Here is a 22,374-nt window from a genome sequence, read left to right as displayed (position 1 = left end):
CCCTTTTGAATGAACAGCGAGTATGCCCTCCCCTTGCGGGTGGACTACGGATGTTCCCGTGCGGGTTCGTCCACGGCTCTGCTAAAGTAAGGGGGGTGAGCCTGCGCAGTGCAGGTTATGTTAAGGAGGCGCTTGTGAGGCTTCTCCTATTTTATGGTTTATTATAGTTGACTGGTGCTGGTGAGTTGGTAGCGCCTTTTTCTTGCCATCCTCCAATATTCTTAGTTTAAACGACAGGTCACCAAACAATAAATATCTGTTTGACCTTTTAAATCTAGCAGTTGGTGTCCGTGTGTTTATTTCTTAGTGATAAGCTAGCTAGTTATAAATGTTAAGTTCGTCGGAATAAAGTCATGGGTGATTTATAGGCCCTCATTCCGAGTTGTTCGCTCGCAAGCTGCTTTTAGCAGCATTGCACACGCTAAGCCGCCGCCTACTGGGAGTGAATCTTAGCTTAGCAGAATTGCGAACGAAAGATTCGCAATATTGCGAAAACATTTCTCTGTGCAGTTTCTGAGTAGCTCGAGACTTACTCTTCCAGTGCGATCAGTTCAGTGCTTGTCGTTCCTGGTTTGACGTCACAAACACACCCAGCGTTCGCCCAGACACTCCCCCGTTTCTTCAGCCACTCCCGCGTTTTTCCCAGAAACGGCAGCGTTTTTTCACACACTCCCATAAAACGGTCAGTTTCCGCCCAGAAACACCCACTTCCTGTCAATCACACTCCGATCTCCAGAACGAAGAAAAACCTTGTAATGCCGTGAGTAAAATACCAAACTTCTTAGCAAATTTACTTGGCGCAGTCGCAGTGCGAACATTGCGCATGCGCAATTAGCGGAAAATCGCTGCGATGCGAAGAAAATTACCGAGCGAACAACTCGGAATGAGGGCCATTGTTGCTATTTATGTGTTTAGGAACCATAGAGTTCCATAGTGCCATACCTTGTGGCACCCAGTGCGAAATTTTCCTGTGCCCCATCCCCCCCCCCTTCCCCCCGCGCGCCTCCTGGGTAAAATAGAGCTTGTGAGTGCTGAAGACAAGCGCCCAAAAATAGGGGTGTGGTTACAGTTATCCCCCTGTACTTGTGCCCCCCTGTAGCTGTGCCCCCAGTAGTTGTGCCCCCAGTAGATTTTCCCCTTGTAGCTGTGCCCCCTGTAGCAGTGCCCACTGTAGTTGTGCCCCCAATAGTAGTGCCCCCAATAGTTCTGTCCCCTGTAGCTGTGCCCCCTGTAGTTGTGCCCCCTGTAGATGTGCCCCCTGTAGTTCTGCCCCCAGTAGTTGTGCCCTCAGTAGTTGTGACCCCTGTAGCTGTGCCCCCAATAGTAGTGCCCCCAGTAGTTCTGCCCCCTGTAGCTGTGAGCCCTGTAGTTGTGCCCCCTGTAGATGTGCCCCTTGTAGTTCTGCCCCCAGTAGTTGTGCCCCCAGTAGTTGTGACCCCTGTAGCTGTGCCCCCAATAGTAGTGCCCCCAGTAGTTCTGCCCCCTGTAGCTGTGCCCCCTGTAGTTCTGCCCCCAGTAGTTCTGCCCCCTGTAGCTGTGCCCCCAGTAGTTCTGCCCCCTGTAGATGTGCCCCCTGTAGTTCTGCCCCCAGTAGCTGTGCCCCCAGTAGCGCCGCTTACATTCACACACAATAAATAAAAACAACAACTACACAATACTTACCAGCCCTGCTCCTGCTTCCGGACCGCTGCTGCGCTGCCCTCCGTCTCCAGTCGCCGGCTCCTCTCTATGGAAGAGACGTCATGACGTCTCTCTCATAGCAGCGCCGCACTGACACTAGAGATCAATTATGACCTCTAGTGTCTGTCAGTGGAGCCGACTGCAGCAGGCGCCCACACAGCCCACGGCTCCTGCTGCAACCGGGGAGAGGGGAGCGGGCATCAGTAGCAGCTCTTGCCACGGCGACGCCCTGGGGACAGCAGAGCCCCCGGCCAAAAAGCCTGCTTGCCCGTGGCAAGAAACGCTACTGTGCCATACAGTGGAGAAAGCAGTGGATACATAAAAGGTAAACAAAATAACAGCTGACGCAAAAAAGGTCACAGCTGACGCAAAAAGAGTGAGTGCGTCTTAACGGCCAATTCTAAAGCTGGGAACACACCAGGCCGATGGATTCGCCGACTTATGTGTCGATTGGTGAGTGCATACACACTTACCAAACGTCCAGCCGATGTCTTGTGTCTGATGTCACAACTGGGAGGACATTTAAATGTGCCGTCCGGTTGAGATGACGGTAACTGGCAGTCCCTGCAGCAAGTGTGCACAGCAAGATGTGCCGATATATCTGTAGATACTGTATATCGGCCAATGTCTGTGCTCCAGGGTCGATGCGATATGTCTGTGAACGACATTGTTCACAGACAATATCGGGGGTTCACACCTGCCGACGGGCTCCCAATACTGTATATCTGGCGTCAGATTAAACGGCCGATATATCGCTCAGTGTGTATCAAGCTTAAGTCACACGGATCTCTGTTCACAGGTGCAAATGGTGAGTTTTGCATAAAGTGCTTGCGCAAATGTAAATTTATGCATGTTGGCCATGCCTCCCAGCTGTCCCATATTTCGGAAGGAAAGTCCTGCTTTTGACTTGCAGGAGTGTCATGGGAACAGTGTCAGTCGGAGGCATGAAGTCCCTACCGGGGGAATGCAGTGGTAGAGGACGAAAGGTTTAGGGTGTGGTCAGTTTCCAAAAGAAGTGTGACCAATCTCCAAAGTGGGTGTGGCCAGTCTCCAGAGGGAGTGTGACAGGCACCACAAAGGCTTGGCTAACCATTAAAGAATGCATGGGCTGGACCCTTTGATAAATATACTGTATATAGTAAATACTGCTAGTGCATGCATGATAATGTACCAAATTAATAACAGGAATGCACTGTAGAGAATACATCATAGTCCTGTACACTATAAAGTAACATACAGTATGTATAATGCATAATTCAAGTGCACAGTCTGGAACCTGATCCCTAGAGGAAGAGGTGGGGGCGGGGCAGGCAGTTGAGACCACCGGGGGTTTCCCCGGTAACCCTTTGTCCAGTCCAATCCTGCATGGGAGTGTTGTGGGAGTGCCATAGGCATGTATCAAAAGCTCTGTGCAATTCTGAGTGTTGCACACTGGGAAGGAAAGCCTGTTTCTGGCAGATCTATTGCACCTAGCATGCATTGATATTAATGGCAATGGTTGTGCCCGCCGGCATAAAATCAGTCATTTGGCATGTGTTTCCGCTTGTACATCCACGTACCCAGGCATTAGTGGAATAGTTACTCACATTAGCATAAGGTAATAAATCTGGTTTCCATGATTGCCCGCAACTACAGTCTACGGCTCAGAATTAGCCCCTTGGAGGGCAGATTGGGACAGTTGTGGGGTGCATTAGTGTGAATAGTATAGATGAAAATAGGCAGGCAGTAATAATGTGGTGCTTTTCGAAGTGTGTTTAACGATTAAACGCATATGTAATTCTAAATGGAGAAAATGCAAGAGGGGGAAAACTTTGCAACCAGATGTTATACTAGACTCTACTTTCACACAAAAAAAACATTTGTTTTATAAATACCTTGTGACAGGTAAATTCTTTACATGAAAAAGTAATAATTATTTCAGGTCTTTATAAATTTGCTAGCAGATCGTAACAACATAATATTTGAGATCAAGTGATAGTTATTTGATGGTTCATAGACATTACAAACTTAAACATGATTGAGTACAGTACAGTAGGTTTCACCTCAGGTTTGTTGGCTTCTTACCTTCCCTAATGAACTTCACTGGCTGGGAGTTACATGAATATCAGTGGTGGGGCCAGAGGTATTCATTCTATACTCCAGAGGACCTTCCGGAGGTAGTATAAAGTAACATGAACTACTGGACATTCAGGAAACTCAGAAGACAAACGGTTGACAAAAAGCACGATTGGGGTTAACGCCAAACTTGGAAGCCAGGAAATAGTGAGAGAAGGTCATGGATCAAGCCAAGAGTTTCATACTGTGCACTTGGGAGCAAGGGAATATTCAGAGAATAAGGTCAGGGTTAAAGCCAAAGGAAATACTAGACAATGGTTAATGAACACAATAATCTGGAAACACCTATAAAGCGGCTGAGGCTTGCATGGTGTGGACGATGATGTCACCCCAGTAGGGTTGCCACCTCATCCCTTTAATTCTGGACACATATTAATCACACAGGTTCTGTGGCTGATTAAAACCATGTGAAATAGAGTCTTGAAGTCAGCCAGCCACAGAACCTGTGTAATTAATATGTGTTCAGAATTAAAGGGATGAGGAGGCAACCCTACACCCCAGTGTTCATAAAGGTACCAACTGAAGGATGCATTCAGTAGCGGCTCTTGCACATGGGCAAGCAGGCTTTTTTTCCCGGTGCACAGCATCCCCGAGGGCGCCGCTGCCGCCGTGGCAAGAGCCGCTACTCCTGATCCCCGCTCTCCCCGGCAGCAGCTTGCTCCTGTGACAGACACTAGAGGTCAAAATTGACCTCTAGTGTTTGTGCAGCGCTGCTATGGGAGAGACACCATGACGTCTCTCCCATAGAGAGGAGCCGGCGTCTTAGTGCTCAGTTCATGCATGTGCACTACCGGAAGGCATGTAGTGCAAAGGGGGTAGAGCGATCCCATTTTCACACTATGGCTCTCTGTTCAAAATTAGTGTTGGTTCCCACAGGCAAACTGATGATTTTCAGGTTTCAGAGCATGTTGAATATTAGGCGGACCCACTGGGTACCTAAAAATGGAAGAAAACGTTACAAAAAAAATTACACATTTTTCATAAGGAATAATGACTAGGCCCCTCAGAGCCCCAGCAAGGCTCTACCACAGTAATCCTGCTTCAGACACACGTTTTACATGTTCAGGTTCAGAAAGAGAGTAGATACGCCCAAAGAGAATCAGGGCCTCCGCTACCAGACTTAATAGGCAATTATAAGTACGATGTGAATGTCCTAGCTATCATATGGCACTTTAGAAACATTTAAGCAATTGGTGCCAACAATCACCTGTTTTTCCAAAATGACTAAACAGTAATGTTTACATTATTCTGATGTAACAATAACAGTTCTATTGTAATGCTTTTTATGCCAGTGTTATGTGTTTATATTTAGGGGATTGAACCACATCCAAATATAGTCTATTTGTGATGTTTATTTGTGAGTCTTTAAAAACAGGCAGTCCAGAGCACAATAGGAAACTCTAGACACTGTTTCATGGCACATACACTATACACTGCTTCATAGCACATGTACTAGACACTGCTTCATGTCACATACACTAGACACTGCTTCATAACACATGTACTAGACACTGCTTCATGGCACATGCACTAATCACTGCTTCATGTCACATACACTAGACACTGCTTCATGGCACATATACTAGACACTGCTTCATGGCACATGCACTAAACACTGCTTCATGGCACATACACTATACACTGCTTCATGGTACATACACTAGACACTGCTTCATGGCACATGCACTAGACACTGCTTCATGGCATATACACTAGACACTGCTTCATGGTACATACACTAGACACTGCTTCATGGCACATACACTATACACTGCTTCATAGCACATACACTAGACAATGCTTCATGGCACATACACTAGACACTGCTTCATGGCACATGCACTAGACACTGCTTCATGGCACATGCACTAGACACTGCTTCATGGTACATACACTAGACACTGCTTCATGGCACATACACTATACACTGCTTCATGGTACATACACTAGACACTGCTTCATGGCACATACACTATACACTGCTTCATGACACATGCACTAGACACTGCTTCATGGCACATACACTAGACACTGCTTCATGGTACATACACTAGACACTGCTTCATGGCACATGCACTAGACACTGCTTCATGGCATATACACTAGACACTGCTTCATGGTACATACACTAGACACTGCTTCATGGCACATACACTATATACTGCTTCATAGCACATACACGAGACACTGCTTCATGGCACATACACTATACACTGCTTCATAGCACATACACTAGACAATGCTTCATGGCACATACACTAGACACTGCTTCATGGCACATGCACTAGACACTGCTTCATGGTACATACACTAGACACTGCTTCATGGCACATACACTATACACTGCTTCATGGTACATACACTATATACTGCTTCATGGCACATGCACTAGACACTGCTTCATGGCATATACACTAGACAATGCTTCATGGTACATACACTAGACAATGCTTCATAGCACATACACTAGACAATGCTTCATGGCACATGCACTAGACACTGCTTCATGGTACATACACTAGACACTGCTTCATGGCACATACACTATACACTGCTTCATGGTACATACACTATATACTGCTTCATGGCACATGCACTAGACACTGCTTCATGGCATATACACTAGACAATGCTTCATGGTACATACACTAGACACTGCTTCATGGCACATACACTAGACACTGCTTCATGGTACATACACTAGACACTGCTTCATGGCACATGCACTAGACACTGCTTCATGGCATATACACTAGACACTGCTTCATGGTACATACACTAGACACTGCTTCATGGCACATACACTAGACAATGCTTCATGGCACATACACTAGACACTGCTTCATGGCACATACACTAGACACTGCTTCATGGCATATACACTAGACCCTGCTTCATGGTAGATACACTAGACACTGCTTCATGGCACATACACTATACACTGCTTCATGGTACATACACTAGACACTGCTTCATGGCACATGCACTAGACACTGCTTCATGGCATATACACTAGACACTGCTTAATGGTACATACACTAGACACTGCTTCATGGCACATACACTAGACACTGCTTCATGGCACATACACTAGACACTGCTTCATGGCATATACACTAGACCCTGCTTCATGGTAGATACACTAGACACTGCTTCATGGCACATACACTATACACTGCTTCATGGTACATACACTAGACACTGCTTCATGGCACATGCACTAGACACTGCTTCATGGCATATACACTAGACACTGCTTCATGGTACATACACTAGACACTGCTTCATGGCACATACACTATACACTGCTTCATAGCACATACACTAGACAATGCTTCATGGCACATACACTAGACACTGCTTCATGGCACATGCACTAGACAATGCTTCATGGCACATACACTAGACACTGCTTCATGGCACATAGGGGGTCATTCCGAGTTGATCGCTAGCTGCATTTGTTCGCTGTGCAGCGATCATGCAAAAAAAGGCAGTTCTGCACATGCATATGCAGCGCAATGCGCACGCGCGACGTTCAAGTACAACGACCGATGTAGTTTTACACAGGGTCTAGCGATGCATTTCAGTCGCACTGGCTGCCGCAGAATGATTGACATGAAGTGGGCGTTTCTGGGTGGCAACTGAATGGTTTCAGGGAGTGTTCGGAAAAACGCAGACGTGGCTGGAAAAACGCCGGCGTGGCTAGAAAAACGCAGTGCGTGTTTGTGACGTCAAATCCGGAACAGAATAGTCTGAAGTATTCGCAAGCGCCGAGTAGGTTTTGCAAACAAAAACAGAATATTGCTATAAGCACCTAAGTAATAAGAATAGTGGTGTATTCTAATTCTCCTGTGCGCTGCCGTGGGACACTGTGTGTGTGTGTGTGTGTGTGTGTGTGTGTGTGTGTGTGTGTGTGTGTCATAAATGGCAGAACAAAGAAAACAAAATAAGGCTGCGCTCATGGGAGTGAGAATAACCAGAAACAGGAGAGCTGACATGGATAAAGATATAAAAAAGGATTTAGTAATACCATATTTTGCTACTCTGCCTTATAGTGATATATGTATTATGATCTAATATGGAGAGCTGACTGACTTATTGTGATATATTTTATTTAATAATGCACGCCTGGTTGAATACCGACAACTGCTATAAATACCTTATCACTAACTAGAGGAGGTATACCTTTGAAAAAGTCACGTGTTCCGTGACGAAACGCGTTAGGCTCCTCCTCCAATCACACTGAGGTTACTGTGAGTGTTTTGGATGACTTCTAGCTGATACGAGCCGATCTCCGCCTCCATCCGTTCACAGCGTGATCCCACTCTGGAACTTCTCTCTGCTGACTGGTGACCACTTTACTGGATGAGTTACATCTCCCTCTCAATTGCCAACATACAAGTGGGCTCTACAGTGGACTTCACCTGAGGATGCTCGGTGACGCCAGCCCATTATCCATTACCCGTGTTTTCACCGTTTGTTCTCCGGTATCTACACGGACCTGTGTATGTCACCTGCATATTCAATCAGTGAGTGGTGTTCCTCTGTGTATTCAGCCTTTACCATACATGGCAAGTTTCCCACGGGACACAATGGGGGAGATTCAAATGTTTGAAAAAGTCAGTTGGGTGTCTGTTTTTTCCTATCTAATAGACAGGAAAAAACAGACACCCAACCGACTTTTCAAACATTTGAATCTCCCCCATTGTTGCTATTTCAGCTACATTGGCAACACTTGTTTCTGCTATTTAGAATTAGAATACTCTATTTTTACTTATTTTAGAGCCTTATCAGTAACCTCTATCTGTGGAAAACCATATGGATGGACATTATTGTTAGTATCCTCACGGTGACCCAGTGAAAGTGCATATTTTATTTTTCTGTTTATTATTATTCATTCTGAATTTTTAATTGATTAATGTGGTATTAATAAATCCTTTTTTGTAACTTTATCCATGTCAGCACTCCTGTTTCTGGTTATTCTCACTTCCATGAGCGCGGCCTTATTTTGTTTTCTTTGTGCTGAGTAGGTTTTGAGCTACTCTGAAACTGCACAAAATAAATTTGTAGCCGCTCTGCGATAGAACCGTTCGCACTTCTGCTAAGCTAAAATACACTCCCAGTGGGCGGCGGCATAGCATTTGCACGGCTGCTAAAAACTGCTAGCGAGCGATCAACTCGGAATGACCCCCATAGACAAGACACTGCTTCATGGCACATACACTAGACACTGCTTCATGGCACATACACTAGACACTGCTTCATGGCACATGCACTAGACACTGCTTCATGGTACATACACTAGACACTGCTTCATGGCACATAGACAAGACACTGCTTCATGGCACATACACTAGACACTGCTTCATAACACATAGACTAGACACTGCTTCATGGCACATGCACCAGACACTGCTTCATGGTACATACACTAGACACTGCTTCATGGCACATGCACTAGATACTGCTTCATGGCACATACACTAGACACTGCTTCATGGTACATACACTAGACACTGCTTCATGGCACATAGACTAGACATTGCTTCATGGCACATGCACTAGACACTGCTTCATGGTACATGCACTAGACACTGCTTCATGACACATACACTAGACACTGCTTCATGGCACATACACTAGACACTGCTTCATGGCACATAGACTACACACTGCTTCATTTCACATACACTAGACACTGCTTTATGGCACATACACTAGACACTGCTTCATGGCACATACACTAGACACTGCTTCATGGCACATACACTAGACACTGCTTCATGGCACATAGACTACACACTGCTTCATTTAACATACACTAGACACTGCTTTATGGCACATACACTAGACACTGCTTCATGGCACATACACTAGACACTGCCACTGCTTCATAGCACATACATTATACACTGCTTCATGGCACATAGATTAGGCACTGCTTCATGGCACATGCACTAGACGCTGCTTCATGGAACATGTACTAGACACTGCTTCATGGCACATACACTAGACACTGCTTCATGGCACATACACAACACTCTGCTTCATGGCACATACACTAGACACCGCTTCATGGCACATGCACTAGACACTGCTTAATGGCACATACATTAGACACTGCTTCATGGCACATAGATTAGACACGGCTTCATGGCACATGCACTAGACACTGCTTCATGGCACATACACTAGACCAGTGATTTTCAACCTTTTTTTACTCGCAGCACACCGAACAATATTTTAAAATTGCCAAGGCACACCATCAGTTCTCCACAGAAAAAAAACAAAAAACACACATTGGCCCTCATAATAAAAAATATCCACACATACATTGGCCTACACAGGAAAAACAATCACATTGCTCCCCACATAAATCATATTGCTCCCTACATAAATCCTATTGCTCCCCACATAAATTATTCACATTGCTCCCCACATAAATTCATAAATCCTTATTCTCCCCACATGAATCCTATTGTTTCCCACAGGAGAAAAAAAATAACAACTATTAGCCCCCTACCGGTCAGCTGTCCTCCTCCCTGTCCCTCAGTGGCAGGGGTTGTTCATAGTGGAGTGCTGCGAATACTGAGCAGTGGGCGGTCGGGCAGGTGTGGATGTGGGTGGGCAGGAAAAGCAGTGTATGCAGGCAGGAACTGGAAGATGTGTATGCAGGCGGGTGGGCTGGCTGGGAGGTGAGACGCGGCGGCCATGACCTATGATATCACACTGCCGCGTCTTCAAGGCATACATCACAGCCAGAGCACGACTGATCTTCTAAGAAGAGCCCAGGCCAACAGTTCACTCTGAAGGTGCAGGAAGCTGCTCTGGCTCCGTGGCACACCTTGCAAATGGTCGCGGCACACTGGTTGAAAAAGCCTGCACTAGACACTGCTTCATGGCACAATAATGTGGGTCCCTGAAGCTATCTTTACTGTAGCTGCTTACTAGGGATTTGGGGTTCAGTTCTTGTGAAATCCGAAACCACCCGAATACTGTGGAACCAAACTGAACCAAAACCCAGTCTATCCCCCAAGGAGATACAATCTGAACCGAGCCCCAGTTTGAATCTTCCCACAGTTCGAAATTCGGATTTTTAATCTGAATTTCGAGTTTTGGATTGCAAAAGTTAAGATTTTAGCTGTTTTTTTTAAATCATTTTTTATTGATTTATATGAATGATTATCAATTTTTTTTATTAATTTTAAACCAAACCGAAATCCAAACCAAAACACTTGAGGGTGGTTTAACCAAAACACAACGATGAAATGTGGGTCCACGCACATCTCTACTGCTGACATGTGCGCAAACTGCCAAGACCACCAAGTGGTAGGATGGGCGCCAATACTTAGAAGTCATCAGTACTTTTTTTCTGGAAAAATAGGTTCAGGAACTATGGGCCTGGGGGTGGAGCTAATTAAATTGTTATAGATAGATGATAGACAGTTTTTAGAAAAGAAGGCACTCAGAGGCTAATTGAGACTGGATCTCTGCAGCGGCAGTCTGAATTATTTTGTGGAGTGCGCTCGTGAGATGCTAAAAGCATCTCTGGGCTGTGATCGCCTCTGCCTGATTGACAGGCACAGGTGGTCGCGCGGCGGGAGGGGATGTGCCAACAGGGTGCAGTCCGGACAACGGAGGCGTGTCTGGACCATTGTGGGGGCGGGCCGCAGCAGCTGCGTGATGTCACCCGCAGCCGCTGTGACCCGGGACATGGCGAGTAGCAGCCTGCCAGTGCGCAGCTGTTAGATGCATTTGCACCCTTGCTGGGGGGTAGGGGCGGACTAGGCGTCCCCCCGCATGTCTGAGAAACTGATCGTAGATGTGCTAAATTTAGCACATCTACAATCAGATCTCAAAACAGACTCCAAAATAAAACTTATCTTATGGAAAGTACATTTTGGTTCAGGAACCCAGTTCCTAATTATGTCATATTTAATGAGAGGTTCAGGAACTGAGTTCCTGCTGGTTCCTGCTGAAAAATTGCACTGTAGGGCATGGCTGTGTGTGTGTGTGTGTGTGTGTGTGTGTGTGTGTGTGTGTGTGTGTGTGTGTGTGTGTGTGTGTGTGTGTGTGTGTGTGTGTGTGTGTAGGTGGGGGGAGGTGTGGGGGTACATGTACATCTCTTGCACTCCCCTCTTTAAGCATCTCTGCATGCTGCTAATAATGATATTACCACAAGTCCATAAAGGAATTATTATCTGTTCACATGAGCCCTGACTTTCCCCAGAAATCCCAGCCAGGATCAAATCCATATGCAAACCACACCTCCAACTCCTGAGTCCCAAGCCTCATGCAGTAAGCCGAAGACTTGAAGACCATGAAGCATCCTTGCAGGCAAGGGTATGTCGTCATTAGATCGTAATGTCGATACCACAATGTAGACATTTATAATTTCATCATTGTTAAAATGTCAACATGCAGCATGTTGACATTCTGAGAATGTCACATAAGGGTTAGGCTTCAGGACAGGAGGGTTTGGGCTAGGCACTATGGAGATGTAAGGGTTAGGCAACAGGAGGAGGATAAGGTTAGGATGTGGGGGGGAGTGAATAGGGTTAGGCACTATAGGCAGGGTTAGGGTAGGAGTTAGGGTTATGTATAGGGTCAGTATAATCTCTGTAACGCCGCTCAGTCAGATGACTGGAAGTTTCACTCACATGGCTGCAAGGATCTGTAAGATGCCGCTGGAGCCTCTCCAGCCATTGGGAACAGTGATTTGTATGGGGCGATATACTGACATTCTATCATGTAGATATTTAATCAGTGTCTACATGATGTCAAAATGGTTAACGTCGACATACAGTACATCTAACCCACAGACAAGACATTTATAAATACTAAATATAATGGCATGTAATCCCGTGTGCAGAAACTGTGCAAAAATATGCAAATATCTCAGCCGCCAGGATCTGTATGGAGACGTCGACACAGACGGCTTCAAAGATCCAAGCAACTGCATACTAAGATAAAACAAAGTATTATATTGTCGCAGTCCCGAGTAACTCTACGGATGCAAAGAATTGCAGCAGGAACAAAAAGACTGGCGCCACGTTACCTGCATATGGGTCGCAGGTCGAGTCACGTCCCAAAACAGTTGTGACAAGCCTGAGCTATTGCTGCCACGTCCCGTTACTTTCTCATAAACGGTCCCTGGTTGTCAATCACATTGCAAAAATATCCTCTCTGCAACCGTCGTACAAAGCGCTGTACGTGTGCATGCACTGTAAGCCAATGGAGATAATTCTGAGTTGATCGCAGCAGGAATTTTGTTAGCAGTTGGGCAAAACCATGTGCACTGCAGGGGAGGCAGATGTAACATGTGCAGAGAGAGTAAGATTTGGGTGGGTTATTTTGTTTCTGTGCAGGGTAAATACTGGCTGCTTTATTTTTACACTGCAATTTAGATTGCAGATTGAACACACCACACCCAAATCTAACTCTCTCTGCAAATGTTATATCTGCCCCCCCTGCAGTGCACATGGGCCCTCATTCCGAGTTGTTCGCTCGCAAGGCGAATGTAGCAGAGTTACACACGCTAAGCCGCCGCCTACTGGGAGTGAATCTTAGCTTCTTAAATGTGCGACCGATGTATTCGCAATATTGCTATCACAAACGAGTTAGCAGTTTTTGAGTAGCTTCAGACTTACTCTGCCTGTGCGATCAGTTCAGTGCTTTTCGTTCCTGGCTGACGTCATAAACACCCAGCGTTCGCCCAGGCACACCCACCGTTTCCCCGGCCACTCCTGCGTTTTTCCCGGAAACGGTAGCGTTTTCAGCCACACGCCCCTAAAACGCCGTGCATCCGCCCAGTAACACCCATTTCCTGTCAATCACAATGCGAACGTCGGAGCGATGAAAAAGCCGTGAGTAAACTTACTTTCTTCATAGTAAAGTTACTTGGCGCAGTCGCAGTGCGAACATTGCGCATGCGCACTAAGAGAATTCTCACTGCGATGCGATGAAAATCTCCGAGCGAACAACTCGGAATGAGGGCCATGGTTTTGCCCAACTGCTAACAAAATTCCTGCTGTGATCAACTCAGAATTACCCCCATTATTCGCTCAACTCCGAAAATATGGGCAACTCTAAATCAGGCCAAGAGTTGTTTGTGACAATGATGTTGTCCCCACTGTGTTACTGAACATATATACAAAAAATATAAAAGCAGCATTTTTTCTTTAACATTTTCAGGAGAGTGGCGTAAGAAGAAAGACTTTGCAAGGATTAGTCACCATGCTCATATTATGTTTAAAAGCTTTTACTATTTTTAATTAGGTGGAAATTAACATTTTTGTTTGAGCTCCTTTTTGATAGACAAATACATTTTTTTTAAGAGCAATCACTTTCATTTACACTGAATATACATTTTCTGTGTTGATTTAATAATAAGATCATTTACCTCTGCTTCTTACATTTTATTTATTAAGAACAAGCATGTCTCTCAGCGTGAAACGGTTGGAGAGCAGCAATTACAAACACAAATGACTTGCAAACAACATTATTAATGAAAAACTTCTATAGACTATAACGAGTTTATTATTATCAGAGCTTACATTAAGAGGGTTTAGATGAGAAAGAGGGAAACACGCTGGTTTTACTTGGTGTCAGGAGATGAGTGATTGGAACCATGGTAGAATTCTACAATGTCGCCAGGGAATTTTTCAGTTTTGCAAACTAAGGGGTCTATTTACGAAGACTTGGATGGAGATAAAGTGGATGGAGATAAAGTAGCTGTGGAGATGTGTCCTGTTTTACAGGACACATTCCAGCTGCTGAGGCATTCAAATGTTGGCGCCCTCCGGGAGCCAATCGCGGCTCCCGGAGCGGCGGCCAATCAGAGACGGGCGCGGCGAGCCAATCGGCGCTCGCCGCGTCACAGGCCCCGCCCCCGGCGTCTGACGTCAGACGCCGGGCGGGAGCCCAAGAGGCCGGGCGCACGGAGGAGCGCGGCAGAAGAAGACGGGGGGAAGAAGAAAGAAGACGCCGCGAGGAGAAGAGGACGGGAGGCCGCGCCGAAGAGCGGTGAAGAGCTCCGGTGGCCGTTGAAGAGGCCAGAAGACGTCGGTCTCTTGAAAGAAGATGTCCAGCGGCGGCTGGACGCGGAAGAGCGGAGGCGGCGCCGCTGGCCAGGATGGGTCAGCGGCAGAAGAGGGCGCCGGAGACCCCCGGTGCAGGTGAGGCCTCAGTGAGGCAACTTTCACACCCCTCCCTTTTCCTCCCTAGACCATCAGGCACAATTCAGGCACTAGGCCTGGGGCGCAGATAGGAGGTTGGGGCCACCATTTGATCAGGTGGTTTGGGCATTAGGCCCAAGCCACCTCAACGATGCAGTAGGCGGGCATTAGGCCCGAGGGGCACATCGGGCACTAGGCCTGGGGGGCATTAGAGGGCATTAGGCCCTAGTGTATTTTGGCCAATTAGGTAATATATAAGGTGACACTGGGTACTAGGCCCAGGTCACCCAACGAGTGACGAGTTAGGCGGGTGCTAGGTCCGTGGGTAATGTAGGGCCTCGGGTCCGTGCGCAAATAGGGGGCGCTAGGCCCAATAAATAAGCGGTTCCCCCGAAGTGAATAGAGGTGGCACTGGGCACTAGGCCCAATCCACCCCAAGGTGTTTAGGCAGGCAGGTCCGCTCGGCCTGAGCCCCTGGAAAGAGAGTACAGGAGGTGGGTGAGCTGTGCGGCCCCCACTACCTGGTGGTCTGATTCAGGTACTTAAAGGGACAGCACCGTGGTAGTTGCTTGCGCTGTGGATTGTGATTGGATATGTTGTTACCGTGCACGGCAAAGTGTGAGCTTGTTAAGTCTGTGTTTAGTTTTGTTGCACCACACCCACAGAGCTAGTTTGAGGGCTCTGCCGTTGTAGTTAGTATAGGGGTGTGACACTAGGTTAGAGTTAGGCCCTGCACGGCTGTTTGCTTGTTTGTTTGCCTCCTTACAGGGACCTGTAAGAGAAGAAGACGTTCGCAGTGCGGAACTGACGGTGAGTAGCATCTGTGTGCGTTTGTCCCTTGTCTGTCCCCGAGCGCCGGAATAGGGGTTGCTCACGGACGTGAGAATCCCCTTCATCACACTACGCGCGAGAGTGCGAGTGTGTGAAATCTGGGTGGCTGAGGCTTTGTGCCAGTGATGACCTTTCACCCAACGGGTGAAGGTCGCCGTCACCCCTGGGGTATCCCCTTTTCCGAAGGAAGAAGGGTTGATACCCCCCTTAAGGTAGACTATTTTCTCCTCAGCTCGTTCGTCTGTCAGCTCCGAGAGGGAATCGCCGTGTCCGGATCCGACTGAAGATTGCCAGGTCCGTTGAAGGTTCCGGTACCTGAAGGTGAGAGAGTGCGGCGCCTGGTGAGTAGCGAAACTACACCTGCACGGCAGCAGGCACCACCACACGCACCGCCGCACCCTCTTACATAGCAGCCATTCAGCTCCTAACTGACATTTTTCAAACCCAGTCTGTGACATGGCAGTTAGGAGCTGATTGGCTGGGACTTTATCTCTGGCGACTTTATCTCCATCCAAGGCTTAGTAAATAGACCACTTAGACCCAACCAACTTGATTGTTCTGGTTTGCTGCAATTTTGTTGGAGAGATGATATTGTCACCAATTCCAAAGATGATATTGGGCCTGATTCAGACCTGATCACAGCAGTAAAATCTTTCTCTAATGGGCAAAACCATGGGCCTAATTCAGACCCGATCACTGCAACGGCAGTGATCGCAGTCTGAAGCTTTCTGCCTAGTGCACACGCGCACCCAGTGAAATGCTAAAGCATCTCACTGGTGCGATCGCCTCTGCCTGATTGACAGGCAGAGGCTGTCGTGGGGCGGGAAGGGGCATGCTTGGGGCGTTAGAACGCCGATGGTGGGACGTGGTCCAGACAACACAGGCGTGTCCAGACCGTGGCTGGGGCGGACTGCGGTGGCTGCGTGACTTGACGAGAACACGGTGGGAAGCCGCCTGCCAGTGCAGCTAGGCTGCACAGGTAGGGAGCTACTTGGCCGCCGCCATGCGATGCTTTCATACCCGTGCGTTTAGGGCCTGACATGCTGGGCGGTCTAGCCCTGTGCTGGGCGTCCCCCAGCATGTCAGAGAAATTGATCGTAGAAGTAGTAAATTTAGCACATCTACGATCAGGTCTGAATCACCCCCAATGTGCATTGCAGGTGGGGCAGATGTAACATGTGCAGAGAGAGTTAGATTTGGGTGTGGTGTGTTCAAACTGAAATCTAAATTGCAGTGTAAAAATAAAGCAGCCAGTATTTACTCTGCATAGAAACAAAATTACCCACCCAAATCTAACTCTCTCTGCACATGTTATATCTGCCCCACCTGCAATGCACATGGTTTTTCCCATTAAAGAAAGATTTTGCTGCTGCGATCAGGACTGAATCAGGTCCATTGTCACCAACTCCAAAGTTGAGACCATTTCAGATGCCAGAACCCTGGACTTGAGTCAACCAACCAACCAGGCAGCAAACCAGACACAGGTGAATAAAATGAAGTGATATTTAATATGTGTGATGAAGACATAAAACATATACAGTAGAACTTATAATAAGGAATAGGAAAAACATGCTTGAAGCAAAACAGGGGGGGAGTGGTTACATCTTCCCTGCACTCCCAGGCACCTAGAGAGCCCCGGACCTGGGTAATCTGTGTCTGTTCCTCCCTCTCGCTGTCCCTTGCTCAGATCAGGTGAGTCTAATTAGGAAGACAATGACTATGAGCTTCAAATACAAGAAACTATAGGAAAGGCTAATCAACAGGCTCCAGTCACTCAAAAAGGAGTTTATATCATACACAGGAAGAAGCAAGCCCCCGATCTTCCAGAAGGGAGGTACAGTAATAGATACAAGAGAATAAAGTTACTAGCAAATCAGAGTGATAAACGAGACATTGAGGGGTAAATTTATTAAGATGGGAGTTGTATTTAAGATTGGATGTTTCCTATAGCAACCAATCAGATTCTGCTTAACATTTATCTAGCACCTTCTAGAACAGGGGTGGGGAACCTCCGGACCGCGGGCCGTATAAGTCCCGCAAAGCCCTTTGATCCGGCCCACCCGCTTGTGTGTCAGCGAGACACGCCGTCGCTCAGTCTGGCAGCGTGTCTCTGCTATCAGGGCAGGGAGGAGAATGCAGCTACATGTCCAGCGGCAGCGGCGGGTAGGATCTCAAACCTGCCGCCGGTTCGTGAGCCAATCAGAGCTCGCAGACTGGCAGCCAATCAGGAGCCACCGCTGCCAGTCCACGTGCTCTGATTGGCTCACGAACTGGCAGCTCGTTTGAGATCCTACACACCGCCGCCGCCCGACATAGCCGCCCTCTCCTCCCTGCCCTCACCCCCTGACAGCTGAGACACGCCGCCGCCAGATGGAGCAGCAACAGCGGTGAGCAGCACAGTGGGGGGGGGGGGGGGGGGGCAATGTGGGGGCATTTGTGTATCTGGCACTGTGGGGGAATTTGTGTATCTGGCACTGTGGGGCATTTGTGTATCTGGCACTGGGTTCATTTGTGTATCTGGCACTGGGGTCATTTGTGTATCTGGCACTGTGGGGGCATTTGTGTATCTGGCACTGTGGGGGCATTTGTGTATCTGGCACTGTGGGGGAATTTGTGTATCTGGCACTGTGGGGCATTTGTGTATCTGGCACTGGGTTCATTTGTGTATCTGGCACTGGGGTCATTTGTGTATCTGGCACTGTGGGGGCATTTGTGTATCTGGCACTGTGGGGGTATTTGTGTATTTTGCACTGTGGGGGCATTTGTATATCTGGCACTGTGGGGGCATTTGTATATCTGGCACTGTGGGGGCATTTGTATATCTGGCACTGTGGGGACATTTGTATATCTGGCACTGTGGGGGTATTTGTGTATCTGGCACTGTGGGGGTATTTGTGTATCTGGCACTGTGGGGGTATTTGTGTATCTGGCACTGTGGGGGTATTTGTGTATTTTGCACTGTGGGGGCATTTGTATATCTGGCACTGTGGGGGCATTTGTATATCAGGCACTGTGGGGGCATTTGTATATCTGGCACTGTGGGGACATTTGTATATCTGGCACTGTGGGGGCATTTGTGTATCTGGCACTGTGGGGGTATTTGTGTATTTTGCACTGTGGGGGCATTTGTGTATTTTGCACTGTGGGGGCATTTGTATATCTGGCACTGTGGGGACATTTGTATATCTGGCACTGTGGGGGCATTTGTATATCTGGCACTGTGGGAGCATTTGTATATCTGGCACTGTGGCGGCATTTGTGTATTTGGCAGTGTGCGGGGCATATGTGTATCTGGCACTGCACTATTGGGGCATATGTGTATCACATCTCATTTTAATTGGCCATACCCATTTGTTGGTGCGCGCGCACACTCAGTACCTCTAAGGGGCATAACTACTGGGGGCATAACTACTGGGGCAGGGTAATTTTTAAGTTGATCATTTTTGTATGGCCCCCGAAGGATTTTATAAATATCCAAATGACCCTTGGTAGAAAAAAGGTTCCCCACCCATGTTCTAGAAGATAATACCTGGAATCTGATTGGTTGTTATGGGCAAAATCCCATATTAAATAGAACTCCCATCTTAGTAAATTTACCCCTGAGTGTCTACAGACCAGATTACATACATTGTACAACTACTGTAAGTGCTGATATCCAGTGGCAACAACTTAGTCCAGCAACATTGACACTCATGGTCACTTAGAGTAAACTCGGGCCCAGATGTGGACAGTTCTTGGACGAAGTTAGGCCAAAGGAAGTTAATAGTACTTGCAGTCACTTTACATAGTCTATAATGTAGCTTATATGAGGTTGTGGATAGGCAGGTGTGGCAAAAGCCGATGCCCTAATTTACAGTACCACCATCAGTACCCCCTTGTTACTGAAGAACCCAGCAGCCATGATGGGTTGTAACTAGAGATGAGCGGGTTCGGTTTCTCTGAATCCGAACCCGCACGAACTTCATGTTTTTTTTCACGGGTCCGAGCGACTCGGATCTTCCCGCCTTGCTCGGTTAACCCGAGCGCGCCCGAACGTCATCATGACGCTGTCGGATTCTCGCGAGGCTCGGATTCTATCGCGAGACTCGGATTCTATATAAGGAGCCGCGCGTCGCCGCCATTTTCACACGTGCATTGAGATTGATAGGGAGAGGACGTGGCTGGCGTCCTCTCCGTTATAGTAGAAAAGAGTAAAGACTGAGTGACTTAGTTATAATTGTGGGGAGGATTGGGGACGGGGAGCAGCTGTTAGGGAGTACAGTGATTTAGATTAGGAGAGAGAGAGAGAGAGAGAGAGAGAGATTGACCTGATTTACTGGAGCTTAGGAGTACTGTAGAAGAGAGTGCAGAGTTTACTAGTGACTGACCACAGTGACCACCAGACAGTGCAGTTTTATTTAATATATCCGTTCTCTGCCTGAAAAAAACGATACACACAGTGACTCAGTCACATACCATATCTGTGTGCACTGCTCAGCCCAGTGTGCTGCATCATCTATGTATATATTATATATCTGACTGTGCTCAGCTCACACAGCTTATAATTGTGGGGGAGACTGGGGAGCACTGCAGTGCCAGTTATAGGTTATAGCAGGAGCCAGGAGTACAAGACAGTCACATACCATATCTGTGTGCACTGCTCAGCCCAGTGTGCTGCATCATCTATGTATATATTATATATCTGACTGTGCTCAGCTCACACAGCTTATAATTGTGGGGGAGACTGGGGAGCACTGCAGTGCCAGTTATAGGTTATAGCAGGAGCCAGGAGTACATATTATATTAAAATTAAACAGTGCACACTTTTGCTGCAGGAGTGCCACTGCCAGTGTGACTGACCAGTGACCTGACCACACTGACCACCAGTATAGTTAGTAGTATACTATATTGTGATTGCCTGAAAAAGTTAAACACTCGTCGTGTGACTTCACTTGTGTGGTGTGTTTTTTTTTATTCTATAAAAAACTCATTCTGCTGACAGACAGTGTCCAGCAGGTCCGTCATTATATAATATATATACCTGTCCGGCTGCAGTAGTGATATATATATATTTTTTATATCATTATTTATCATCCAGTCGCAGCAGACACAGTACGGTAGTTCACGGCTGTAGCTACCTCTGTGTCGGCACTCGGCAGTCCGTCCATAATTGTATACCACCTAACCGTGGTTTTTTTTTCTTTCTTCTTTATACATACATACTACGACATCTCTTTATCAACCAGTCTATATTAGCAGCAGACACAGTACAGTACGGTAGTTCACGGCTGTGGCTACCTCTGTGTCGGCACTCGGCAGTCCGTCCATAATTGTATACCACCTAACCGTGGTTTTTTTTTCTTTCTTCTTTATACATACATACTACGACATCTCTTTATCAACCAGTCTATATTAGCAGCAGACGCAGTACAGTACGGTAGTTCACGGCTGTGGCTACCTCTGTGTCGGCACTCGGCAGTCCGTCCATAATTGTATACCACCTAACCGTGGTTTTTTTTTCTTTCTTCTTTATACGTACATACTACGACATCTCTTTATCAACCAGTCTATATTAGCAGCAGACACAGTACAGTACGGTAGTTCACGGCTGTGGCTACCTCTGTGTCGGCACTCGGCAGTCCGTCCATAATTGTATACCACCTAACCGTGGTTTTTTTTTCTTTCTTCTTTATACATACATACTACGACATCTCTTTATCAACCAGTCTATATTAGCAGCAGACACAGTACAGTACGGTAGTTCACGGCTGTGGCTACCTCTGTGTCGGCACTCGGCAGTCCGTCCATAATTGTATACCACCTAACCGTGGTTTTTTTTTCTTTCTTCTTTATACGTACATACTACGACATCTCTTTATCAACCAGTCTATATTAGCAGCAGACACAGTACAGTACGGTAGTTCACGGCTGTGGCTACCTCTGTGTCGGCACTCGGCAGTCCGTCCATAATTGTATACCACCTAACCGTGGTTTTTTTTTCTTTCTTCTTTATACATACATACTACGACATCTCTTTATCAACCAGTCTATATTAGCAGCAGACACAGTACGGTAGTTCACGGCTGTGGCTACCTCTGTGTCGGCACTCGGCAGTCCGTCCATAATTGTATACCACCTAACCGTGGTTTTTTTTCTTTCTTCTTTATACGTACATACTACGACATCTCTTTATCAACCAGTCTATATTAGCAGCAGACACAGTACAGTACGGTAGTTCACGGCTGTGGCTACCTCTGTGTCGGCACTCGGCAGTCCGTCCATAATTGTATACCACCTAACCGTGGTTTTTTTTTTTTCTTCTTTATACATACATACTACGACATCTCTTTATCAACCAGTCTATATTAGCAGCAGACACAGTACAGTACGGTAGTTCACGGCTGTGGCTACCTCTGTGTCGGCACTCGGCAGTCCGTCCATAATTGTATACCACCTACCCGTGGTTTTTTTTTCTTTCTTCTTTATACATACATACTACGACATCTCTTTATCAACCAGTCTATATTAGCAGCAGACACAGTACAGTACGGTAGTTCACGGCTGTGGCTACCTCTGTGTCGGCACTCGGCAG

The sequence above is a fragment of the Pseudophryne corroboree genome, chromosome 9, assembly GCF_028390025.1.
Source record: "Pseudophryne corroboree isolate aPseCor3 chromosome 9, aPseCor3.hap2, whole genome shotgun sequence".
Lineage (NCBI taxonomy): Eukaryota > Metazoa > Chordata > Amphibia > Anura > Myobatrachidae > Pseudophryne > Pseudophryne corroboree.
Note: the sequence above shows the minus strand (reverse complement) of the source record.